Source organism: Phaenicophaeus curvirostris, chromosome 2 (assembly GCF_032191515.1).
Source record: "Phaenicophaeus curvirostris isolate KB17595 chromosome 2, BPBGC_Pcur_1.0, whole genome shotgun sequence".
NCBI lineage: Eukaryota > Metazoa > Chordata > Aves > Cuculiformes > Cuculidae > Phaenicophaeus > Phaenicophaeus curvirostris.
The window spans coordinates 45,490,213-45,512,565 of NC_091393.1; the positions used below are offsets into that span (position 1 = coordinate 45,490,213).

At 42.4% G+C, this 22,353-nt stretch overlaps 1 protein-coding gene across 4 annotated transcripts in view; it reads left to right on the top strand.

The window, feature by feature from the left end:
- Positions 1 to 14,417: 14,417 nt before the first annotated feature.
- L3MBTL3 (L3MBTL histone methyl-lysine binding protein 3) overlaps positions 14,418 to 22,353 on the top strand; it is an 81,025-nt gene continuing 73,089 nt past the window's right edge. The window contains exon 1 of one of the 4 annotated variants that reach the window (XM_069851849.1): positions 14,418 to 14,521. The gene's annotated coding sequence lies outside the window, so the exon portion shown is untranslated. Of the gene's footprint in view, positions 14,522 to 14,757; positions 14,864 to 16,497; positions 16,519 to 22,353 lie in introns of those variants that run through there. The other 3 variants (XM_069851852.1, XM_069851850.1, XM_069851851.1) reach the window with 3 other exon arrangements.

Sequence of the window (22,353 nt, forward strand, 5' to 3'; positions counted from 1 at the left end):
TTAAATTAATGCTTGAAAAGCATTTAGTGTTTCAGATTATAATCTCATTGTTTTCAATACAAGATATTATCTTGTCCAAAGGAAAACTGCTTAGAGAAAACTCCTGCAATATTTTAGATCTGTAACCCAAATGCAGTAACAGTCTCATAGCCTGAAAGGACGAAGCAATTTTTCTGTAATGGATTGTTAACTTTTCCTATGAAAAAGGACATCTTTTTTAAAGGAAGTGTGCATATACCCTCATACACATTTAAAGCAGAAAAAAACTTTCCGGTTTTTTTGAGTGCCCTTTTTAGAAGAGAAAGGGTTGCCTCTATTGTGATAGAAGTTAAGAAACAGAACAGGATCTTACGAGTTTGCTTTTTTCTCCTATAGACTTGCTATGTGGTATTTAGGAGGCCTGAGCCTTCCGGTGCATCTGCCAGCAGTCTACAGTTACATGGGAGAATAATATTTCCTCTATGATAAAGTTATTTGGAAGTTTGGCTCAGGGGGAGGTGACATTAGACTTTGCATGCAAAGTGCCACAGTGCATACACCGAAAATGGAAAAAAAAAGGGGGGGGGGGGGGGGAGAGAGAGAGAAGGAAAAAGAAAAGAAAAAGAGAAGAAAAATACTAGCAAACACAGCAAATTACAGATTCTAGTTTAAGCTTTCATGATTTAATACTCTGAGAAAAAAACCACATCTACATTTTTCTGTGCTGTCTCCAATTCTGATGTTGGTGAATTTGTTTGGGTATTTTTTCTAATTGCAAGCCATAAATATTACTCCAGGATTAGGAGTGTCTTGAGGTTGATTTCAGCTGAACCAAGCATGCTTATGTTTTCCCTCGTGTAACCTTTTGCTTTCAGTCCTCTAGCCTGAGAACTTACATAGCAAGCTGTTCTGCTGAGTATGTTCATAACTGAGTATGTAATACCTGAGTCACTAAAAGATATAAAACACTCTTCTGAGCTTCATCCTCCCACACTACTACAAAAAATGTTGCTTTTCTACCCCAGGTTTTTGGCTCTGTATCTTCCTACATTAACTGTCATTTGATAAACTCTGCTTGGGTATGAAAGACTCACAGTCTGGGTTTCCTGAGTTTGAAAATAAAATGAATGCAACACTTCAGACTATTGTTCCACTGAAATTAATTTGTCCACATGCTATTTTACTGTAGCTCCAAACTGTTCTCTGGTTTCTATCCAAAAGTGGAGGTTCTGCTTTAGTTCTAAATCTTAACCACATAGGTTTTTACTCAGTAAATGCAAGCTACAATGGTTTTCTCATTCCAGAACTAATTTTTTTTATTTCTTGTTATGTATTTAATTCAAGAAACTACTTGATCCCTTGCGTGAGATGAATCATCATCTAACCAAAAAAGTGCCAAAAGCCCTGTAGGATTGAATTAGATGTTCAAGCTGACACAAACAAATCCATGTAGTTTTGCATAAATAAGAGAGTTGTTTATTGAGGTATTCAGCTTGAAGTCAAATCAAGGAATAAGAGAATCAAATTTTGGTTCTCTCTTTGGAGGGACATCTGGACCCAAGGAACAATTTGAGGTGGGAAGCACTAACTGTCATAGAATGGGGAAGCAAGAAACTGAAGGGAGAACTGTTTTGTAATATTCAGTGTCCAAGGTGCCAAGGACATGACTTTTCAGGTCCTTACGTATGAAGTATTGTCCCAGCAGAGTTCAGCTATGACAAGCCAACACTATTACAAACCAGATCTCAGATCTCTCGGTGGCTCTCTAAAAATGTGTAATTAGTGACAATTATTATAAGAAGACAGGAATGTAAAAGGTATAAACACTGTAAATAAGAGTCAACCAAAACATTAAAACAATATAATATATTACAGATATACATGTTTAATATATTTTATATGTTATAATATATAATGGATATTAAAAAAAAAATCAGTTTAATCACTGACACACTCCCAGGCTACCAGTTAGCCCTCTTGCACTATCTAATCCAAGGTCTAGATGGTGTTCATTTTTGACCCTATTCTGTGAAATCTTCATCTAATTCTCTTCACACCTTTGTACTGGTCTCTTTGCTCAGCTAACCCCAATTATCTTCCTTTGTTCATCTTGGTTGGTTGTTGTCCTCTAAGCCTCATCTTCCACACAAGCTTCCAGTCCCCATCTCCTCCATATACACATGGCAATTCACTGTCCTATCCTCTTGATCATCATACTCCTTCCATTTCTTTCTCCATGTATGCAATCACTAACTCCTAAATTCCACTTTTATCTACACTGCATACAAATTAATTTGTTTTCTGCACTCTGTCAACAGAAAGGTCCCTGAGAGGCATACATTTTGTGGCACTTGGATGTAATCACAGGAAGAATTATGACTATGCAGCCCTGAGTAGGTCCATAGCAGACCCTGAGGAGTTTCCAGCTAAATCTCTAGCAGGTCTTTTCTGAACACATATAAAATGTAATTTTTCACACAAAGAACAGCAGGAATATTTCTGTAGCATAAAGACCCTTCATTCCTGTCACATTTAATGTTTTTACTTCAACAACTGGATGGAGTAAAGCTTTCAAAGTAAAAACTCAGAACATTCTCAACATGGGCAACATAATATGCTTTTTGCCTAGCCCTGTTCTCATAAAGGCTTCCATTATTTTATCTGTAAATTGAGAATCAAACAAGAAAATAATCAGGCTAAAAAAAAGCATCTGTTAAGAAATTTTTCAGTCCAAAACCCATTTAACAAAGCTATAAGTAACTGAAAGAGGTGTCTTTAAGTGAAAAATTTGGAGACATCTTCACTAAAGATCATGCTATTAGATTCAATCACAATATATACAGTTAAAACCACTTTGTATTAATTATCTCCAGTTGAATAACTTCCAAGGTGCCAAACCTCAAAGCAACTTCAAGCTTTGTGTTTGTAAAAATTAAGAATATTCAAACAAAAATATACACATATTCTTCCAAATACATACTACCATCCTCACAGAACTACTTAAGACTAAGTTCCACCTTTCAAACAATCTGTAAAATTATGGTGTATATGGTATATAGGAAAGCTATATCATATATTCTTATATACATAATACTTACATGCATAATAATTGTAAGGTATCTGTTTTAATTTAGACTGCTCCTCACTCACCTAGCTCCAGACAGGTCGGACTTGAGGGGCTTTTTTCAGTTCAGCTGAAATGTAGGAATGAAAAAACATAGGAATGAAAAATTGTCATAATGAAAAACTGAAAACTTTTCTCACCATGAACATCAGAACAGTGAATTTTTAAGCTACTTGACAGGATTTAGTATGGCTTTTGTTTTTAACTCAAGATACATCAACAATATAATCAAAATTTTGAAAGAAGCTGATGACTCCAATGGATGTATGCATGCTATCGGAAAATGTCCTGTGTGACTCTGTTGACATCTTTTCCTATGGTAACAGTGGAGATCTGGCTGGAGGCCCACCAGGAAGAGCTCACTGCTCAGGCTTTGCTGACTCCAAGAGCACCAAGACCCGTATCTCAAATCTGTGGACATTTAAGACTTTGCTCTTTTTTCTCGCTGGTAAAAGACCAAGTGATTCATAGCCTTACAGTCAGTGCAGCACGAGTTCGGATTGCCAGAGGGGCACGGGAGATGTTTGGTTTTGTCAGGAAGCAGTGATTCTTGTCAACCGGTTTGCCAAAACCTAATTTATTCTCTTTAACTCTGCTTGCTGGAAATAATTACTTAACAGATGAACTGCAGTCAAATGCTAGCTTCACAAGTCAAAAAGGGAAATCTTTGAACAAATTACTTATTTCCCCATCCCCAATGAGCTGTTTGTGGCCCACAGAGTCTTTTATACAGGGATGACACAGAGACATCTTAAATTAACCGTCTAAATCCACAGGATTGCTTCAATTAATTTGGGATTGGAGTGACTGGGGTGGATGAGTGGGGATGGGAGCTGTTGCTGAAGCTGAGAAAACGTCCAGCTGTGCATTCCAGCCCAGGTGAACCTCAGCTGCTCTCACATGCTGCACAGTTGTGCAAAGTCACTGAAAGTTCAGCTCCCTGGGCTGGCACACCTCTGCATCACACTGGGTGTGCTTTTAGGGATGACAAGTAAAGGAACATTTGAGCTGACGTGGAGCCCCAGAACCTCTGGGAACTGAGAAAAGATATGGCCAAATAATTAAATTTTTGTTATGTGATCTGCAACTTAATACCCCTGCTGTTAAATAGCAATCCTTAAAAGACAAGCAAACAAACAAAACAACAAAAAAACCCATCAAACTGTGCAAACACCTATTTGAGAATTTGATTAAGGTTTGAGCAATTGAAATCCTTTCTCCTCTAATTTCAACACTATGCTTTAAAATTAAATTTCCTATGTTTTTGGCCAGGTATAGGATTAATTGCAGGTAAATGTCGAACCACTGCAGTGAATGGTACATATACCCTAGTAAGCTGAATCTGTCAATAGAATTCTTACTTTCGTACAGATCAGTTTTTTAAATGTTTACCTTTAGGAAGTTGTAAGTTAGTACTTCACAAAGCGATTGAGTCAGAGAGGAAGGATGTATATAACATCAGATGAATCTGTAGTGTTCACTGCAGTGTACAGAGACGGCTACGCTGAACAGTGATATAATTACTACTGTCACTTTGTGTAGTTACTTTAGTTTACATAGCTTAGTACTGGTCATATAGACCAGTCTTTCCTGATGCCAAGCATATGTAAAATACAATGAGTTATTTCTCTTAATGTTCATAACGTTAGAGGTATTTTCACATCCTGAAGTTCCAAGATCCACTAAACCCATGAGGTTTTGGCTCCAGAAACATTAGATTGTTTTTAGACATGAGCAAAATTTTGAAAATGGTCTAAAAGGTTTTTCAGCTCAGTTCCCATTGGGAACTAATGTCCTTTTGAACTATTGTAGGCTTTTGGCTGACCAGTCACTAAGCAGGTTTACAAGTATGTTTTATCTTCTAATTTTATATTTTCCCTCATTTCAGAAACATATTTAATGACCATGCTGTTGCAATCTCACAGGGATGCATAGAGAATAAGGCAGTTACATTGTCTGAGGGATCAGAGCCCTCTTGTCTATAGTGCTGCCCTTATGTAAAAATACCAGGGTTGCTGATTGGCATGATTTCCATCATATGTGCTAGCTGAGAAAATTGCTATTATGCAGATTTGATCTCCTCCAGATCTTCTTCATCTACTGCAAATTTCAATCCATGTTTTCTAGAAGCAAGAAAATATTATTTTGATGGTTCTTCAATAGCCAGTGCAAGATGACTTTGTAGTCTTGATTAGTTTTCAGAGTACGGGGCTCTATATCATGGAGAGAGCTTAGTTCATGGTCTTATTGACAGAGTCAGCTGAGATACCTCTGAGTCAATGCACACTGAAATGGAGCCATTTTCCAGCTAAGCTCAAGTGGCAATCGTAGCCGAAGTTTGCCTTCAATGGCTACTTTTAAATCTGTGTTAAGGCAGAGTGGCTAACCAGTGTAAAAAAAAATAGGGTTTTGCCCTTTCTATGCTCTATTTGATAGATTAGATTCATATCTTGTTGGTTAAGCGACCAGATCTATGCCTCAGAAACATCCTCCCATATATTTTAAACTCTACATTAGAGCTAAAAGGAGGCAAACAAACAAGGTTAGACATGGGTTTCATTCTAATCTCCTGTTTTCAGTCATTTGTGACCTAAGAAATATTTCAGTCTTAAATTTTCCATGCTTAGCCTCTACCAACATTTATTTTTCAACTAATAGAATACTACAGAGAAAAACAGTCTCTGTTATAGAATTCTTGCCATATTTAAAAAACCCTAATATTATAGACAATAAAATTAAGAATTTGAAATAGAAATTGGCATGGAAATATTCATTACTTTTCAGTACATTATGTTCTTATTGTGAGGAAAATTAATTCTGATTTAACTAAGATTCAAGGATTCAAAAGTTGGCTTTCAGCACCAGTAACAGTAGCTACAGCTAAAGAAAGGTATTCTTATTGCACATTGTATGTTGCGTTAGGAACAGATTTAGCTTGGTAAAACTAGTCTGTGAGTATTGTGAAATATTAAATATTCACAATTACTATGTTATACTTCTGGCTTTTAGCTTTGAAGAGCACCACAGCTTAAATTATTTTGAATATACTGTAGCAGCTTGTGAATTTGCAAGCTGTGCAAGAGAGAAGTGGCGACAGTAGTTGTAAATACACACTGGTTTGAACTCCAGCTGAGCACCTACCTTGTCTGTGATGCGCATATGCATGTGCCTGTTTCTATAAGCATGTCTTGACATATTACCTATTACAGCAGGAGAAGCAGCATGTGCAATAAGTTTATATAATGTTTCCTATCTTATTCAAAACTGCAGCTGCAGATTCCCTGATGTGTGCAGAACTATGCTCACTAGACCCCTGTTCTGATCACTTGTAACGTCAACAGAACTGTACAGCACTGTGGCCTATTCCAGAAATCTAAAAATCTTGATTTTACTTAATATTTTTTGTACTCAGCTTCTTCTTAGACTATTTATGCCATCTTACATAAATCTGCCGATACAAATGCTTATCATGATACTCAGAGATGGATATCCATCTTCCCTGTGGAATGGCATTGCACCAGGAAGGCAAATTGTTCATGCTTTGGCTTACATGCATGTAAAACATGATATTGCAGAGTTTTATGGGTGCCTAATACAGACCAAATATTACAGTGCTTTCTTTGTATAAGTCCATTTATATAGGTGCTTTCTGCCTTCATGAAATCATACAACAACTACCATTTTATTATAATGTGATCCTGTTGTTATAGATGTGGGTCAGTCTATTTTTGTGCGTGCTTATATAACTCAATTATTTGTTCCCAGCAGAAACTTGGCATAGAGAAGAGCAACCCCATTACTTGCAAAAAGACTAAGCATTTTAATATAAATAAATATATAAATATAACATATTGTAGATGTATAATTATACTATTATAATTTTTTACTCTTCTTTCTCATTCAGATGTATTTAGGTAATATCTCTTTTTCATTGGTTAGATGTTCCTAGCTAGCTCATTCATGACAGGTGAAGTCAGAATAGTATGAATGGAAAGAGATCATTGAGGAGATGTTTCTAGCTGAAAGTTTCTGGACTGAGAACTACAATTCAGATATTCACAGTCTGTTATTCATGTATCTGAATTCACTTATAGTTAATTAAAAGCAATAAACTCTTAATGTATATATCAGAATCTCACTCTAAGGAACATTCTTTACTCCATTGACTTTATAGAAAGCCTTGGCTCCAAACTCAAGCATGTAAGGCAGATGCCAGAAGTTAGCTGTTAGGAGTAGACCCTAGGTGAGTTCTCTGCACTACCAGTACCCTTGCACATCATCATCACTGTGATTACTTCTGTGAATAAAGTGAAGAATATACATGGTGCTTTCAGGATGATCAAATATTTATGAAATTACTAGTCACATCCATGCTTTCCCAGATGAGTGGACGAGAGGGGAAAGCATTATTGCTTTGGAGCCAGCGAAGTCCATCGTTTTCTTTTAGCCCATGATCTCAAAGTCCTTCTGTGTTTTCTTGGATACTTACGAATTTTGAATGTCCGCTGGGAAACTGCCAATTGCCTCTAATGCCATAATTGTGCAGTGCAAATCCGTAAGTCCTCCAGTTTTAACTTAATTTTTCCAGTTTAAATGTTTGGAGGTTAGGTAAAATGGAATAGATACGCTTCCCACTACGGTACTATAATGACTATAGTACCTTTCTAAAATCTTTCTAAAATTTAAGCCACAGAGGATTTTTGGTTTGCAAAGAATTCCCTGGGGGAGTAAGAAGCTAGGAGGACTCAATGTAAAGTGCCACCTGAAGTTTGCCTTGGAACCTGTGAAAATGAACTAGTTTCAGCAAAAGTATCTTTTTCTGAAGTTCAGTACCTCTTGAATACTTAAGAGCATGCATCAGTTCTGTTACCACTGGATAATGAAATCAAATCATGTTGCGGGAAACTAAACGTAAACCAACATGAGTAGATTCTTCCACTAACAGGCACCAGCCTGCACAGACTACTAACACATACAGTTCTGTGCTCAAAGCAAAAAGAACAGCCTGCCTGCTTTGTTGTGGTAGCCAGGAAGCCAAGTTCTCTACTAAAATGTGTTTGTTGAACCTTGAAATTTCTAGCAAAAAGGTATTCCCACCTCTTACTATTGTGCATAATTATTTTTCTAAAAATACTAGTTCACGCTCACCATTATTTTCTAGATAATAAATGATGGTTTGTAAGATTGATTTCCTAGCATGAAGAGTAAGCATATAGCTTAAAAGTCCAGACAAAAACCTCCCTTTTACCTGCTGAAGCCACTATTTATTTTCGCATATATCAATCCATGATAGCAGGTATATAGCCACAATGCCTTCTATTTCAGCCCCAGGAACTTAAGAATTGACTCCACAAAGCCGTATGACTCAGGATCAGCAACGATGGAATACGAATTTCTCTGATTCTGAATAATCCATTCTTTGCCCATCTCAGAAACAGCCCCTATTAATATTCTGTGTTGCTTGTCAAAGAGGGGAATGCTACTGCTGCGTGTCCATGTCACATGATGTCACTGGAAAAACGCTACCACTTCCCATTGTTCTGCAGGGGATGTTGGGCCTAACAGCTAACAGGAGATGCTTTGTCTACTGCTTTAATTGCAGTCGCATTTGATAGGCCGAATGGATACCTGTTCTGCTGCAATCCTAATTCTGAATTCTCAAGTAAGGAAAACCTCTTACCAATGTCCAAAAAAGCACTGTTCAGTGTTTGCTACAGCCTAGCAGCACTTCTGTTTTCCTTCCAAAGTATTAGAACACACCATTTGATTAAAAAAGGATTGAAAATAAAGAAAGAAGTCTGCATGCATGCATGCTTTGAGTCATCAGATCTTACGTCTAGTAGAAGCAATACTTGGGATTCTTCACCTACTACTGGACCAATTCATATTTTACTAGGAATGTCCACATGTGGTTGTGAGTCACTAGGTCTGACAAATGTGCTCTAAAAGCCATCCTCTTGCTCTCCAAGGAGAACAAGTTAGAGCAAGTTCTCACCCCGTCATTGTGTCTTAAGGACCTCGCATGGAATTTCTTCCTCCTTTCCCAGCACTGCCAAGCTTTGCCATCCAACCAGACCCTCAGGATGTGCTATTTATTCAATTCTGGATATTTTTCAGCAACAGTTACAGGTCTAGAAATTCTACCGACAATTATAAAAACAACCCCTTCATTTGTTGCCTATTTCAACAGAATTATTTTCCACATACAGAGTGCAGGCTGCAACCCTTTCTCATTCGGCTTCTGTTCCCAAGAGTGCTGTTTGTTCCTGTGCTGCCTCATCAACTTGTCTTCTTTGTGCATATTTAAAAATACAGCCTTAGCTCTCAAAGTGACTACTAGCTTTTGGATGACAGGTCTGGAGTATCCAGCTTGAACAAGCTTTCCAATGTAATGCTTTGCTGTGGGGCTGTTCTAATCTTACGCATGGTTGGAGCCAAAGCCTTTTTCTAAGGGAAATGATAGTGGCCCCTACATGCAGCACATGCCCACGAAACTTAGAGAAGAGCATGCACCTAATAAAGCTTTATGTCTAAAACAGTTGCCCTCTTTCCTATCTGTAAGCAAGATGCTGCTTGTTACTGCCCCTTCAAACTTCTAGTAAAGTTCATTTTAGAGACTGTCCTGCTGTTCCAGCTTTGCCTGACATACATTTCCTTCCTTCTTTCCCCTTCCCTTCCGCTCCCTCTCAGAGTCTGTTTGCCCCTTTCCACATCATTTGTTCTCCTCTGTGGCAAGTCTCTCTTTAATTACTCCCACCTTTCCTCTCCCACAGGACCTTTATTCTTACCAGTTTCTTTTTGGCCTATAATCCAGTCCAGATCACACAATCTCTTCTGTACCTTTGCACCACTCCTCCCTACCACTAAAGACAGTGCCCTCTCTTGCTTCTTTCAACTAATTCAAGTTTTTGCCAGTGCTCCAAGCCCTTCCCTTATGCTCAATCCAAATGTCCAAGTTTCTCACTTCAGTCTTCTCCTGGATCAAAAATCCTCATCAGTATTCCCATATTCCCAATTTGCATTTGACCCACTCTTAAAAAAATACTTTTTCTGCTTTTAGATCTCATTAATCTGGTCTCGTACCTCCCAAACTTTCATAGGTAATATTGGTCTGGATTGACTTCTGCGCTGACAGTCACATAACATCCATATCTGGCTTTGAACGTCTTCAGAATTAAGACTGCTTCTGGATATCTTAGCAGTCTTGCAACTTTGATGAAATCTTTGAAAAATCTTTACAGTGTCTCAAAACTCCTAGTCTCTAGAAACAAGCACTCCAAGGCTGCACACAGTGCATCCAGGCGCATGCAGGTATATATTGGATGGAAACCTGTCTGGAAAACACTGCATTTTCTTTCAAGTACTCAGGCTCAATTTTCCCTCCCAGGAAAAAAGACTGTTGCACGCCCAAGTTTGGGTCACAATCTGGTACTGGGTTGGGATGAGGCCAGGGCATACGCTCAGATTCGAAACCCAGGAAATATTACAGCTTCTCCCAGTTTAGCACGGCATCTGAATCAGCTTTGATAATTATTTTTGGGATTGGTAGCAAAGAAACCCCAGTCGATTGCCCTTGTACCCTTGTAACTTCCACAGGAAGTAGTCCATTGATAACACGTCAGTCGTCATTTCTTCACATTGGCAGGAACATTAAGTTTCCCAGAGAAGGTGAGAGCACTGTTGAGGGGAAATGGAATCACCGTGGACTGCAATTTGCCTGTCTTTCTTGCTAGACTGGCAGATCCCCCTATCTCAAATTTCTTACAACTTTTACTCTTCTATTTTCCTGGCTTGGAGTTCTACACAGCATCATATATAATTTTTAATTTTTTTTTTTTTTTTTTTTTTTGCCAGTGATTGTCCTCAAGTCCTCTTTCCTGTCCTCCTCGTTTGGCTTGGCAAAGAATCATGTGGCAGACTGATGACTGTCCCTAGTAAGAAAGGTCACACAATGAGGTGCATGGGTTGCTAGAAGGAGGGCGATGAAATGTCACATGCAGGCTATTTTTGAGAAACAGAACCGTTTTTAAGGCATCTTAGTCTGTACTCTAGAAATCAAGATCCCAGAGGTGCTAAGTAATTTAGTAAAATGTAAATACTGAATTAGATCACACGATGGTAAAAACCCAATAGGCAAACCGAACAGAAAATTTGTTTCTTTCTTCTCACCACCTTAAAGGGTATTCAAGATTTGGGATTTGAAAACCATGTATACGGATGTTCATGCACATGCTCTTAGAAAAATAATCAGTATTTGGCTACAGCACAAACACCTATTCAACGAGTTACAAGAATACTCACAGAAAGACCAAATATAGCTGCTGCAAAATCTGTCATTAAACATACTGCCAAAGTCATATTAAACGCCATACTTCCATATCGAAAACAAGCGTTCAAAATGCTCTGTCTTCAGCATACAGATGGAAGTCTAGTGTTAAATAAAACGGCAACAGAACTAATGCTTAAAGAGCATATTTGAATAACATTTAATCTATTTTTACTCAATACATTTTTATTGACAAAATAATTGCTTTAATATACATCATAAGCTGCCACAATATGATTAGGGCAAGGATTGAAGAAGAGACAGAGGTCAGAAGGTACCTTTATTAATTTCCCAGGCCCTTTTATTTTAATCAAAGAGCTAGCCATTTGAAACTACTTCTGCAATAAAGCAACTATGCTCTGGTTCAACTACTTGGTTTCAGTTCCGACTTTCAATGTATATCCTTCAAGGAGATTTTCCACCTCTGCTGTCATTATTGGTGTGGGGCTACACTTCCACAAGTAGGTTAGCTGGATTAGAATATAATGGGCTTTTACAGGTTCTATGTTTCCCTTTAAGATTTTTGAAGGAAAAGTGGGAAAGTCTTCCAAACATAAATAAAATAACTGCAGATAACTCATGCATCTTCGTAATAGGGTATGGTACAACCAGCCACAGAACCTCAAGGTCATCTGGAGAAATAATCTGTACAGGTTGAGGATCCTAAAGAGTTTTAAATAGCATCAAATTGTATAATTCTTTAAGTGTCTTTTGCATAGCCCATCCAATTTAATGCTACAATAGAATAATCCAGTTATTTGGCAACTATCTGCATAAAAACATTTCAATAACATTGGGAAATGATTTCCAGAAAAGCACAAAATTGCTTCAGCCACAGTTTATTCTTTGTTTCTAACCCATAAATTTCAGCAAGTAAAAAGTTCACTGGTGGAAAGTAGAAATTTTCTCATCCTTTGCTATTTTTTGCATCTGTGTTTAGAAGAGTTTAAATACATGTTATCAGTAATTATTACAATTAGGTTATTGCTGTTTTCTGTAATTAGTTTCTAATGAACATATGTTCATCGATGCCATTTGAGCTGAAGGGTTGTGAGATACGTTCATCACAAAATAACTACTATGTATCATGCTTAGGCGCCAATCCTGCAAACTCTTGGGTGTGAGTCCCATTTTACTGCTGTGAGAAACCCTCATTTAAATAAATAGAAACTCTCAAGCCAGTATGGTAAACTCTAAGCAAAATCATGTCTAAATTGTTCGAGCATGAGCGTAGTTTAAGAGAGGAGAGTTGTAAAGTTTGATTCTGAAATATTTTAAAGATACGTTCTTAAGTAAATACTGTAATGAATGGAAGCTTTCCTGTCAGAGAAGGACGACCTCTACCCTGTGCCCAACGCAATGCAGTCCCCTCCACAAGGACACTACTGGAACACCAGATACATCCCTAATAGCAAAAACGTTCCGTTTGGTCTTTTATGAACTAGTTTATTAGTTATTATGCCTTTGTAAGTGAGCATTTTTGCCATATGTTTAATTCCATTGATATTTAGTGATTATATTTATTATTGGATGTTTATTATTATTTATTACTATTTATGTTCTAGCAATCTGGGCCGAAGTTGTCACTGCAAACATAGAAGGAAGTGTATATAAAATCACGGGAAAGTTTGGATGTCGTTAATTGCTGGGATTAACAAAAGATGTATTGAGGTTTGAGGGTGAAGAGATTTCCCAGACTATTAAAAATTCAAAACTCACTTTGACAATTTTTGCCGTAAGGACAGAGTTATCTCAGGGAGGCATTCTGTGGTTTGAGAAAGTATCTATAACTACCTGAAAGGAGGTTGTAGAGAGGAGGGTGCTGGCCTCTTCTCCCAAGTGACAGGGGACAGGACAAGAGGAAACGGCCTCAAGCTCTGCCAGAGGAGGTTTAGGCTGGACATTAGGAAAAAATTTTCACAGAAAGGGTCATTGGGCAATGAAACAGGCTGCCCAGGGAGGTGGTTGAGTCACCTTCCCTGGAGGTGTTTAAGGCACGGGTGGATGAGACGCTGAGGGGCATGGTTTAGTGTTTGATGGGAATGGTTGGACTCGATGATCCGATGGGTCTCTTCCAACCTGTTTATTCCACGATTCTGTGATTCTATTTTTTATTTGTATAATTACGATTATGTTCTGTATTGCTTTATACTTTGCTTCTGACTATAAATATATATATGTATATATATAAAAGATGTGTATACATATATACACATCTTTTCAAGAATTGTAGACAACTGCCTGCAATCCTTCACCCTCCCTCTTCCCGAGCGCAGTTAGGCCTCGTGTAGGTCTGTTTTGCTTCATGTTCTTTTGCCCCACAGAGCTCCTTGTTGGTGAAGGAAGTTCACCCCGGCCAATCCCGTGGAACACCGAGGACCTTCTGTTTTTACTGTTTTCTGAACAACAAGTGACAGAAAATAACCACCGCAGACAGAATTTCGTGAGTACAAGGCAAAGACGGAGAGAACCCGGGCGGCCGGCACATCTGAAACTACTTTTAATTCGCGGGCAGGCTGGGTTTTAAATGAGACGAGGCCCGTTCTAAGGAGCGCGGAGGCGCAGGAGCGGCCCCGCGTTTGCGGTGCGGGACCCGCGCTTCCATCACCGGCGCCCAACTCTCTCCCCGGCCCGGTTAATGGGGAGGTCGGGGCGGAGGAGGAGGAGGGGGGGGAAGAGGCTCTCCCGGCACCCGGCGGCACCTCCGGGGCCCGAGCCTCCCCCCTCCCCCGCGACCCCTTTCTCCCCGAAAAGTGCGCTATTTTTGAAAGGCGCCCAAAATAGCGCGCGGCTGCCGCACAACTCTCCTTATTTTATTCCTCCGGCGTCGGCGGCGAAGCGGGGCGGGGGGAGGCGGGGGCCGGCGGGGACGCTGCCCCGCGGGCCCGGGGCGCGGGGGCCGGTGCGGGCGGCCGGGGCGCAGCGGCAGCGCGGGCGGGGAGGACTCGGCGGCGGCGGCGGCGGCGGCGGCGGCAGTTTCCCCTTTCCCCAGCCCTGGCTCGGCGGGCGCATGCTCACTGGTGCCCGCAGCCCTGGACCATATTTGTCAGGACTACTCGAGAGACGGAGAAAAAGAGAGAGAATTTGGGGGGGTAAGGAGCGGCGGGTTCCGATCTAATCCGCAAGCCGTTTAGGGAGCCGCGGTGGCAAAGGCCGGCGATGGGTTTTAATTTCCCCCCTAGGTGAGGATGAAAGTTAGAGAGAGCGCGAGAGATAAAGGGAGAGACGCACCTCCTCTCCCTCCCTTACGAAACGTATCTGGGGAAGGGGAGGGGGGGGGCTTCTCGCCCACCACCTCGAGCAGAAAGGATGGAAGTTAATGCCGGGGAAAGTGGGCAAGTGTCTCGCAAGTGGCTGGGGAGCGGCCGGGGCACCGGGGATCTCACTAAATCATAAGTGTACGAGTGTGAAAGAGGAACAAAAGAAAGAGAGAGGTGCCTGGTATTTCTTTTTCTCTTCCCAAACACATGAAGGGAGTACATGCAGATCTATACGCGCTATATATTTATGTACATACGCGGGCACGCGCGCACGTATGTGCATATACATCGATGTATGCACGGGGAGGGAGCTGTGGAAATGTTGGGGGGGGCTTTTTTTTGGGGGGGGGGAGCTGGGGGGAGGGGGGCTCTGGAGGAAGGGGGAAGGGAAGGGAAGGGGAGAGACATTTTGCAGACTTGCCCCACCAATGAGCTTGTCAGTTGGCTCCATTTAATGACACTTACGGGGCACCGCCGCGCTGTTGGGAACAATGTGATGCGGGTGCGGGGTTGGGGGGGGGGTTGGGGTGCACGGGCGTGTGAGCGGAGCGGGGGGGGGCGGGTGGCAGCGAGCCCCCTCCCTCCCCAGCCCCGGCTCTTTGTTCACACAAGGCTGGAGGACGCGGAGAAGAAGTGCGGGCGATGCGCGGCCGAGAGGGGTGCGAAAAAGCCCCGTTTTTTCTTTTTTTTTTTTTTTTTTTTCGGTCGGAAGCGGCGAGAGGTGGCGGCCGCCGGGATGTACCGGTTGAATGTGCCGTGGGTCCCCGTGCGCGAAGGCCTCGCAGCGCGCAGCGGAGTTTGTATTTCCCGTCGCTCCTGCACTTCGCGTGATCGTGTGCCGGAGATATTTAAAATATAATCATCTCCCAATTTCCGCCATTTTGGGGAAAGTTTGCACACACAGACACATACAAAAAAAAAAAAAAAAGCAGCTCCTAGCAATTTTTTTTTAAAGAGGCGGAAAAAAAAAAAAAAGTGTTTCTGTCGAGTGGCGGGTTCCTGCCTGTGCGCGGTGCGTGCGCCGCGCTCGCTGCGGCAGACGGGCGGGGAGCGGCCGCGGAGCCCGCTCGGGCTGCGCTGTCAGCGCCGCGGGCGGCCCGGGGCGGCGCTCCCGGGGCTCGGGGTCGTGCGGCCGCGCCGGGAAGCGAGTGCGTGTTTTTGGATGAGAACGGGGACGCGGTATTGTTGGGGTGGGGGGGGGGGCGGGCGCGGCGGGGGGAGGGGGGTAGGAGGAAGGGAATAGGACGCGGCTTTGCTGGTTAAGTTGCGCGCTCTCGCCCCAAGTGCGAGGCGGGGTAGGGGAGCGCCCCCCGCGCACCCGCCCGTCTCTCCGTCTCCGCAGCCGGTGCACACAACAACAGGATATCGGCACACTTGTTCTCGCTAACGTGTGCGAGGCGCTGTTTTGGATTTTTTTTTTTCCGGGGGGGTGGGGGGGGTGTGGAAGGAAGGGGGAGAAAGCGATTTTGGACGGGGGGGAAGAGGGCAAGGCGCTCCCGGCGGAGCCGGGGCTGCGGCGGCGCCCGGGGCAGGGGGCGCTTTGCCCGCTCCCCACCCCCCGTGTGTGTTGGGTTTTTTTTTTTTTTTTTTTGCTTTTTCCCCTCCCTCTCTCCTTCCCTCCCTCCTCGTCGGAGCGGGCGCACACGAGAGCGTGAGAGAAAAAGTTGGAGCGCGGCGCCGGAGGCTGCGGGGCCGGGCGGGGGCGATCCCGCCGCGGGGAGGCGGGGGGGACGCCGCTTCCAACCGGGGCCGCGAGCCCCCGCCGGGCTCGGGGGGAAAGACGGAGCTCGCCCCCCCTCCTACTTCGCGCCGGGGGAGGGGAGGAGGAGGTAACATTTTTTTTTTTCCTGTTTTATTATTTTTTTTCTGCTTTATTATTTTTTTCTGTTTTATTTCATTATTATTTTTTCTTGCCGCTCGCAGATAGCCGCCTGTTTCCCGGATCCCGCTCTCGGAGGGTGGTGGGTGGGAGGAAAAAAAACCCCAAAACAACAAAAAGAAAAAAAAACCCAACCAAAAAAAAAACCCAAAAGGCAAAGGACCCGGTAAACAAGCGGAGTCCCTCTCTCGTTGTGCAACTTCCTCAGGAACACTTAACACCCAGTTCCTCTCCCACCCCCGCTCGGGGCAGGGGGCTCCCTCCCCCCGCTCCCTTGCATTGCCCGGGGCGGGGGGGAAGGGAAAAAAAAAAAAAAAGGCAAATTGAGGAGAGGAACGGAGCGAGCGGAGAAACCGCTTTCCCCGAGCGCTTCCCCCGGCGGCAGCCGCGCGGTCGCTTTTGTCTTGGCCGGTTCTGCCCGAGCCTCGGGGAAAGACGCGGACCTGAGCCCGGGATTTTCTCCGGAAAGTTTCAAGTGCAGCAAAAAAAAAAAAAAAAAAAAAGGGGGAAAAAAAAAACCAACAAAAAGAAAACCCCACGCCGCAAAAACTGGCCGAGGAGGGACCTCTGGTGGTAGGCCCGGTGCTGCCGGCTCCGGGGAGCGGCGGCCGCGCCCGCCCGGCCTCGGCACCGCGATGCGGCCGCCGCTCCGCCGGCCCCGCGGGGACGCGCCGCTTGCCCCCCCGAGGGCGCAGGGCGAGCCGCGGGGAGTCGCGTTCCGGGGAAAGGGAGGGGCCTGGAGGTGCCTCCCCGGGGGGTGAGGGGCGCAGCCTGCTCCGTGTCCTTTAATTAGCGGCGCTCAATAGCGCGGGGTGTGTGAGCTGCACGGGGAAAGGCAGCGCGAGTTCTGGGATTTGTCCCGCTTCGGTTTTTTCCATTTTAATCTCCTCTCTGTAGTGGAGTTGGTGGTGGAGGGACTACCTTTGCTGCTAGTTTCTGCTCAGGAATGGACACGCAGTTGTGGGAGCTAAAAAGTCAGGCGGTGAGTTTAAAACTCGAGGTGTGAAAACTTCAGCGTGTGTCGCCTTAAGATCCTAACAGGTTTCTGTTTATGCCCTTCGGGATTATTACATAGTTTTTCCTAATCCTAATTTCAAAGCTGTTTAGGAATCTGGTGCTTTTTACCAGGGAAGTTGCCACCTTCCCAGAAGTTTCTGTGATGAACATTTGTAAGGAAGAAACGCCCTGAAACTGAGGACTAAAGGCAGAAAAGCACTGGGCTTAGATCCCAGTGGTGCTAGGTCCTCTTTTTTTTCCTGATGTGACCTTAGTGGCTTTCACTGTAGTCCAGTTGATCTTCTCATGGACTGATGCGCTAATGAAGGTGGCTCAAGTGATTGTCTTCCTGGGTGGTTTTTCTTCTCGGTTGTTCGGTTGCAGTGAATTGTGTTTGTGGTGTATGTCTAACCTCCTGTTCAATGAGTTTTTCTAGAGTGTTGGTTTTAAAAGTTCTAATAACTTCAGAAAATGGTCATGTGATGAAGTCCTTTTCCTCCGAGTTGTTCACTTTTATTGGGCATCACCTAGTCTGTGTAGAGAGAGGGTTGGGTTTTTGTGGGCTATTCCATTTACTCTTTGGGGTTTTTAATAGTGCTGGCAAGTAGGATGATGGGTTGTGAGTGATTGGTGTAGGGAACCAGGGATTACTTGGTGTGGGGCTTACTGAAGAAAGTGTTAGCGTGTGTGTAGTCGTAGCTTGTAAGTGCTCCGGTAGTGGGATTGCTCATCGCAGTGGGAGGTAGGAGCTCTTTATGAATTGAAGAGAAGGGAAAGTCTATAAGTGCAGTAACCTGCCGAGTGTATTTAGGAGCTAGAAAAAAAGGTGAATTAGTTGTTTAAGTACAGCAGAGCTTGTGGAAGTTGCTAAGAACGACAGAAGAGGAGAACATGAATCAGATAAAAGAATGTTCACCTGTATATTGAATTAACTTGAGTAAGAAATAACAATTTGGAATAGGTCAGGTGATAGTGTGAGGATTTGGTGCGTTGAAGTTCTCGAGGAGGTGTCTGCATTGGGGGAGGAGGCACAAATAAGCAAAAGCAGAAGTTTTTTGTAACTTTCTGTACCTGGTTCAAGGAATTAAGAGAAATTAAGGCATAGAATTTCAGAGTTTCTGTGCTTGGGTCTCACTGTCTGAATAGGTTAAACCTCCTCTCAGGACTGCAAGGACAATAACAGATATAAAAGAGTCATGAAAGCATTGCAGAGGAAATACTGTTTTGGTGGGAGGTACAGGTTCTTTATAAACAAAATAAAAGTTGTCAGTGTTAAGTCTCGTTAGATGATCGGATAGTTTTGGTACTGGGTAACTATTGTTATTACAGTGTTGTGCGGAGGTGTGAAAATGAGGGAGTAGATGAAGATTGTGTATCTGTGTTACCCAGTGGTACGTAATACCTGTGTTAGCTCACTAACAGAGACCAGACTCAGGTGAGGACAGCATGAACCTCCCTTAGCACTGGTGCGGACTAAGGCTTCGCAGCATTTTATAATGCATTTGTGGCTGTGTCCTTTCTGTGAGGAAAAAGGTTTTAAGCTGAAGTGTGGGGAAGCAGGGGTAAACATAGACAGTACCCCTGGAGAATCTAGCGAGCAGAAGAGTAGCCACAAATAAAGTAAGAGGAAATAACGTTAAAGGAACATAATAGGAAGTCTGGTCTGCTTTCTGCTGCAGGTGTTAAGAACAGCAAAGAATTTTAAACTGGGATCCTCTTGTAATTACATATATAAGCTATATATCTCATCTTTAGAATAACTTACTTGTAATAAATTTCATGAGCAACAGGCAAAATAGATACATTTACTCAAACAGGTCTTCAACACACAAACCAGAAATATGGCAGAAGGAGTAAAGTAGTTCCTAAACAACAAAAAATGATATTTTGAAGCAAATGTGTAATCTGCAAATAGATCTTTTACTGAAACATGAAGATAATTGAACCATTAAACAGATACTAAACAGAGCACTTATTAGAATGTGGTGGATAGCCTCAAAGTATTTTATCATTTCCTGCACTGTTCCTGTTGTGGTTGTATTTCTTTGAGTGAAGACTCAGGTGCAAAAAGATGAAGGGTAAAAAGGAGACAAATGTGGAGTGCACCTAGCTCAAGGGGAGGATTGCGAGGGGAGAAGCAGGGCTCAGCCCGGTGGGTTTGCAGTCAGCTGGCTTTGCTTTTGCTCTCATTATGAAGCTACCTTAATATGAAGTCTGTCTGAAACAGAGAAAGCCTGTATTTTGAGGAGTAAGTCTGTTTCATGTGGCTTCAGCAGTATAACAAGTCAGCCCTGGTACTATTTACATTCTTAGATGTTAAGTAAAGCTGAAGTTGAGTATCCACTTGTCCCCTCATGTAGAGAAGTTAGTGTATTTGCAGCTCTGGTACACTGAGTTGTCCTTTTCTGATACACTTAGTTTTCCTGATTTTATCGCTTAGGGAAAATGTGTCCCTTTAGCCTATGGATGCTATGCCAAGCACCTTCATTCTTGGAGATGCCCAAAATAATCATCTACGATACTAGGACAAAAAAATCATCTGTTGCCTTTGTTTCTGAGCATCCGTCAGAGCTGGTGTCACCGAGCCCTGTTGGGGAGAGGGACCGTGGCTCAGCTCTATAAAGATATCGTCTCCCTTGGCACTGCTGTTTGTTATTTGGACTTCGCCCTTGGTGCCACTTGCATTGACCTCTTCTGGCTCCACACGCCTGGTTTCTCCCCTCCTTGCAGTATCTGTTGGCTGGGGTGAAGAGCAGCGCGGGGCAAATCTGATAGGCTGTCTTGTCATGGTGGCTACAGAAGTCCTTAAAAGTAAAAATAAAAATACACAGGGATGCAGAAAAGGAAAAGACACAGTATCGCAGACAGATTACACCAATCTGGCTGTGCTCACTGGTGGCTTTACTGCTGAATCTCCTCTTTCTGCTGCCCCATGACCTGGTATTGAGTTGGTCCCACTGGTTAGAAGTCATGCATTGTTTCACAGGTGGCATCTTGTGTTTTCAAAATTTGGGCAGGTGTCAGGTAGTTTTTTAAAGCACAGCTGAAAGAAGGAATCCTTCTATTATTACTTCTTGATTTATTCAGCATGTAACCCTATAATTATTTAAAAATCTACTTGTAAGTTTAATTGGCGTATTCGATCCTGTTGCTTTGCTTTACATCTTTAGAGAATCTTTCAACAGATTAAACTATCTCATTTTTGTGCTGTTATTCTCATTAAGTAGTTCCTCTGTGAGGTACTCATTTATTATTGAACCAGCTGGTAAAAATGAAGGTTCTCTAAAGGACGTGTTTAATCTTACTTTATATGCTTGCTTGTTTTAGTGTATTTATTGCACATGTCTAAAATTTAATGTTGAATTCTTAACGTGAAACACACTCCTCTGTAAGTGTTGTAGATTATGGCTGTCAAGACTGAGATACAGTTACATCCCTAGTAGTGGATTTTGGAATATGACTGTTCCAAATTTTTACTATTCTGTCGTTGTCTCCATATAAGATGACAGTCAGTGACAGGTATAGGGAAAGTACTGTAGTTACTTCCCCGCTTGGTATTTCTACTACTTTTTGGGAAGCGTAACAACAGAGATGATAGCAAATGAAGTCATTATTGAAGGAGTTACATTAGTTCAAAGAAATACATCAGAGCTTTAAAACCAGAAATTAAATAAGTAGATAAGGCATTCTGTAGTTTTCTTTGTTCTGTGATTTAGATGTGTATATTGTGATGATTTCATCCTTTTTAGTACATCATTGCTGTAACAATTTAATTGGTTTCTATCTTCCTTCTTATTATCATTAGTAGAGGGATGTACCCCTATCTTTCATCTGTTTAAACTCAGCCAAGCTGGAAACAGATATTTTGTTAAATGTTAAATGTTAAATTAATTTTGTTAAATTTATTTTTATCTGTATTACCTGTTAACCTTTTCATCCCCACCAAGAACGTTTCTAAAGGCTGCAGAATGTGAAAGTACAGATGCCTTTGATGTTGAGTTAATTTTAAAAGGAAAACAATAATGAATGCTTTATCAAACAATAGAATATACCCTGTTTCTTAATGTTACTTGAGGAAACTCTTGTTTGGTGGAATTGGCTTAAAATTTGTTTGTTTTTTTTTCTTGAGAGAAACATGACCTGAACTTTTCTGGCTTGTTTGTTTTGGTTTTGGTTGTTTTTTTTTTAACTTTCACAGTTTACATCCTAGGCTAGGCTCTAAGATTATTTTTTCCCTATGTTGATTTTTTTCCATCTAGTTCTGTTAGAAAGTGTGTGTTGGAGTCAGCAGCATCCGATGGAACAGCTGTCTGCGGCTCCTCCTTGCTCCTTGGGCAGCGGCTGCTGTGAGGAAGTGTTTCCCCACAGCCTCCCAAGTCTCTTCCTGTCTTCTGTCATGCCTTCTGCAGAAACCATTTGAGCGTGTTTTTGATAATAAATAAACCACAGGAGGGTTGAGTGAAGTATCCTCTAAATAGAATGGTAATTTAGGACTACTTAGAACTTCAGTTAATACAGAACACAGCTTTGTGTTTGCTTAGCGAGGCTGATTGCAGGGAGCTCGTTACACCAATGTGCTTAAACCAGTATGTTTCATGACCTTAAAATTTCACAAGTTGCTGGATGGATCCGATTTTTCAGCTGCTCCTTAGCAGCTTGGGTCTCGTGTTCTTGAGAAAAAGGAGTCCTGTGTCTCTGCCATTGTGCTGCAGTTCAGTTTGATGGGAGCCTGTTTGAGTTGATCTGCTGTGGTGTGGAAGGCTGGATACTTGGTGGGCTTGAGTTCTGC